At 37.7% G+C, this 4,337-nt stretch overlaps 1 long non-coding RNA gene across 1 annotated transcript; it reads left to right on the forward strand.

Moving 5' to 3' along the window:
• The first annotated feature begins 2,296 nt into the window (after nucleotides 1–2,296).
• LOC130545713 (uncharacterized) lies at nucleotides 2,297–4,337 on the forward strand. The gene is made up of 3 exons (XR_008961695.1): nucleotides 2,297–2,406; nucleotides 2,835–2,916; nucleotides 3,641–4,337. It is a non-coding gene; the product is annotated as an uncharacterized LOC130545713 (long non-coding RNA).

Genomic DNA, 4,337 nt, shown 5'->3' on the forward strand with positions numbered 1-4,337 from the left:
GTTCGACACAACGTCTCGTTCCCTCCATCAGGGAACTGAGGTTACATACTTAACCAAGACGTTTGATGGATTTGTAGCTCTGATCGAACTAAACGTCATGTAATGTCATGTATGTGAATGAGCAGATGTCTCCGTTGAGATGATTCAGTTTAAACAAAGCTGATATCACAACCTGATGAAGTGATGATGTAAACATCCTTTTTTGGAAAATAAAACAACAGCAGAGAAGTGAGAAAGTGATTGATGTTCATGATGAGTGGGTTATGTCAGTGGTTTTAGTTTTAAGAGTTCAGTTCACTCATGTGGAGCGATATCTGTAGAAGTTTCATTAAATGTTACTCTGAGACTGTCATGTTTTCCCTGTGAAAAACACGTTCAGCCGTCGCAAAGGAATTGACTTTTGAAAATCAGATTCATTTTTTTGCCAGGAATCGTCTGATTTTGCTGCGTAAAGTTGTCTGTCTTCAAACAGAAATGGTTCTTTTAAAGGCATGAAGATGTTGTCAGGTTTAACTCGTGGTGTTTCATTATGAGCTCATACCTGCATATGTCATAGAGTTAATGATGTAGTGTAACATGTTCTCCAGACTCTCATATCTACAGGATTTATCTCTTCATCTCTCATATAGAGTCAATCTGTGACTGGGTGTTTAGAAAGTTTATTTATTATACAGTTCTGGAAAACAGAAGGAAGTGAATGTGAAGTGTTTTATTTGCATGTTAGAGGCGTGGCTTTCCGGACAGGGCTTAAGACTCGTCCCAGACTAACTGAAATGTGTCTTGATCAATAATTGCTTCATGTTTGAGATCAAAGTACAGTGGCCAAAGAGTCTTCATGGTGGACACCTCTTAGAGGAAAATGTTTTCTCAGATGTCTTCTCAGATTGCTTTGATGAGAAATGTTTGAGGTTATATTGAGATCGTCAATAATATTTTGATTGCAGACTTGACAGATCTGAGCTCAGTTTGACACATTGAGTTGACATCTCTTCTCAAACTCTGATGACGGACACATTTCTGACTCTTCTTCTCCTCTCCATGAGACTTGAGCAAAAGTTTCCATTTGCTCATCATTTCATCTCATTGATGTCTAATAATTGAGATACTGAATATTTATCTGTTACATGAAATCTGTCATCGAGGCTCCTAATTTATGTTGTCTTGTATTTATTATGCTGGCACTCCCCAAATTTGAAATGTAAAACATTATGTGTGGACCCCAGCTCAACCCCCCGTGTGTGTGCGCTCATTGTGTTCAGGTTGTTTTTTGTTGAGTGCACTTTTCCTTGTGTTGAAACTGTGTTTATTAAACAAGCTAAAACAACTTCACTTTCAGAAAGGTTGAATGGAAACATTGCATTATGGGACACTGTGGACATCTGGATGAGAGAGAGAGAGAGCGCTTTTCATCTTCAGGATGCTAAAGCAAGAGGCTTGTGTTCTTTACTGGCTCTCACAGAAAGCATAATATTTACACTGGTCCTATAATTATAGTTTTTGTCCTTTATTTTTTATTTTTTTGATGACCATTTATGGCAATGAAAAACATACACCTGCAAAATGTGTCCGTAGCTTTCTACTCCCACACACACACAGTTCACGAAGTTCACAGAATATTTACTCCAGCGAAGACGCTTTAACGCAAGATAACAAAATGAAGTGAGTCATCCACAGATGGACATGTTGTGGATTAGGAACAGACCATGAATACATAAAAAAAATATATATATTCTAATGAATAATGAATAATAATAAGAGCTCTGAATAGATTGGGGATTCGATTTTCAGGGTGACACCTCAATGAAGCTGAATGATCAAATGACAAGAGAACGATTCTGAAAATTCTTGTAAAATATAAGTTTAGATTTATTTCGATGCTTTTAGTCACAATATAATTCTCACAGCTGTCTTTCTGTAGAGTTTTGATGAGTTTACTAATATAAAACTAATATAAACTAAAATGATTTTCGTCTTTTCTATGTTGCCACACGGCAAGAGTGATAAACAGACACGTGTTCCTGATTCTAGTCTTAATGTTCTATACTCTAGGTGTTTGTATACTATAGGTATAGGTAGGTTTGTATACTACTCTAGGTTGTAACTTTGATTATGGAAATAACAGCCGGAGATGTTTGACACTAAGCTGTAAATGTATCCAAGACAACAAAACCCAAATAAGTAAGAGGAGAGGAATATTATAGATAATGTTATGATGGATTCATGTTCAAACAGGCTTTACGCTTACACTTCTCGCCCCTCCTAGAAACTCACTCTTTTGTGTGTGCGTGTGTGTGTATGTCAGTTACTGCTCATTCCAGAACATCTAAAGTTGTGTTGATTCTGTCTGATCGTCACACATGTAAGGATGAAGGGTGTAATCCTGTGGTCTCATTCTGGAAGTAACATGTGAGTTCAGGCCACTTTAGCAATAATACTACAAATGATTGTGGGATTATTAGAATTCTTCACTTTATTTTGTATCTGTCATGTGAATGTAAAGCAGAAGAGCAGATATGGATGATGTTTTGTGGAAACAGGGGGTTGTCGGGTCGTACGCATCTTCACATGTAGGCGTCATGTTTATACAGATTGCGCTCATGGAAAGTCTGTGATATTTCTCAGAAAAGTCCTTTGGAAATTTGGTCCCTAAGTGCCTTGACCTCACTACTATAAATTGTTTGTTCGAAGAGTTTTGGCGTAGGTGAGGAGAAGTCACCAGTTGCGTATCTCTGTCACTTCATGTTTAAAGGAGATGAAGGCATAGAGTAATTTGTGCACGGTACTACACAATGTTGGGACATGAATCATATATACAGTATATGTATATGTTGTAGTGTTGCAGATGGGTAACATTGCAGAAAGATTGAAGGTGACCCCCGGAAAGCAATCGCGGATCTGCCAGATTTGGGTTGACAGGTATGCCCTCACGCCTCAAGTATATGACTTCCTCAGCTGAACACAAGATTGTCCCCTGATGTTCTCATACAGGACACCAGATTAAATTCAAATAAAAAATGTTTGTGAATTTGAAATGTAAAGAGATCTGAGTGACAAATTCAACATGATAACTTCCGATCTCTTTGCTTCTTGTGTGTCCCGTCTATTTGTCATGTGATATTTGGTTAAGAGACACGACCTCTGAACCCTCAGAATGTGATGAAGCACTTCTCTGTATCTACATATTCATTCTCTCAGGACATGTTTTGTCACGGGCACAGATTTATCACCCATGCTTTATTTCTGTGACGTTTCGCCTCTTTTTTAGTATTACTTCCATTTTCATCATTCAAACATCAGGCACACATTCTTATGTGTGTTCATCATTGTTATTTCATTTTCCTTCAGACTCTTTTACAGTTGTTTAGAGCCTAAAGAGCAAAAATGAAAACTAAAGCAGATAGTTTGACATGTGTTTGAGCAGTCAGGTATTTCAAGTAGATGTCATCACACACAGAGTACAGTAATGCTGTGAAGCTGCATCTAAACACACACACACACACACACACACACACACACACACAGACGTGTGGTGAAAAGTGCTGGAGGAAATGAATGTGTACATACAGTACAGTAATCCTCATGTAAGAGAGAGAGCGTGTTTGAAGAATTCCTTTAACTTCATCCATCTGTGACGCATTAGCATTTGTAAAGGAGGAAGCAGTCTTGGATTTCCTGGCCCACCCTACACCCACCTGTCAGAAACCGCCGTCTACCTGAAGACACCAGAGTTTCACTCAACACCCACTGACTGAAACTGAAAGCATTCACCTGAACCTGCTCGCAGCTAACAGACACTTTCATTCAACAAGATCTGCCGTAAATCTGTGACAGGATCATATACGGCGGGAGTCGCACGCCATGATGTAGATCACAGATCTTCATCAGAGAACAGCGTGAGCTTTAAGCATGTCTGGTCCTGTCAAGCTTACCGTGTTTTCGTCATCGATGTGTCGTCACGTCAAGGGAAAAAGACAAATGACACCAGTATAATTTACACAATTACAATTTACAATGAGGTTGTTCAGTATTTGTTAACATGAATTAAAAGTGAGCATTACAGTTTTGAGCATGTCCTAATCTTTCTCAATATTAGTTCAATTGATCGTGTTAGTTGATTGGGCATTAACTAATGTTCACAATTTTTGATTTTAAAATGTATTAATAAATGCTGAAATTAACATGAACTAATATGAATAATTACTGCAAAAATATTGTTTTGTTAGTTTATGTTAACTAATGCATTAACTAAGGTTAGCAAATACAACCGTACTGTAAAGTGTTAGCAGTTATACTTAAAGATGTTAAAATAATAACAAGTGTTTATTGTGATATACAGT

The sequence above is a fragment of the Triplophysa rosa genome, linkage group LG22 (assembly GCF_024868665.1).
Source record: "Triplophysa rosa linkage group LG22, Trosa_1v2, whole genome shotgun sequence".
NCBI classification, from domain to species: domain Eukaryota; kingdom Metazoa; phylum Chordata; class Actinopteri; order Cypriniformes; family Nemacheilidae; genus Triplophysa; species Triplophysa rosa.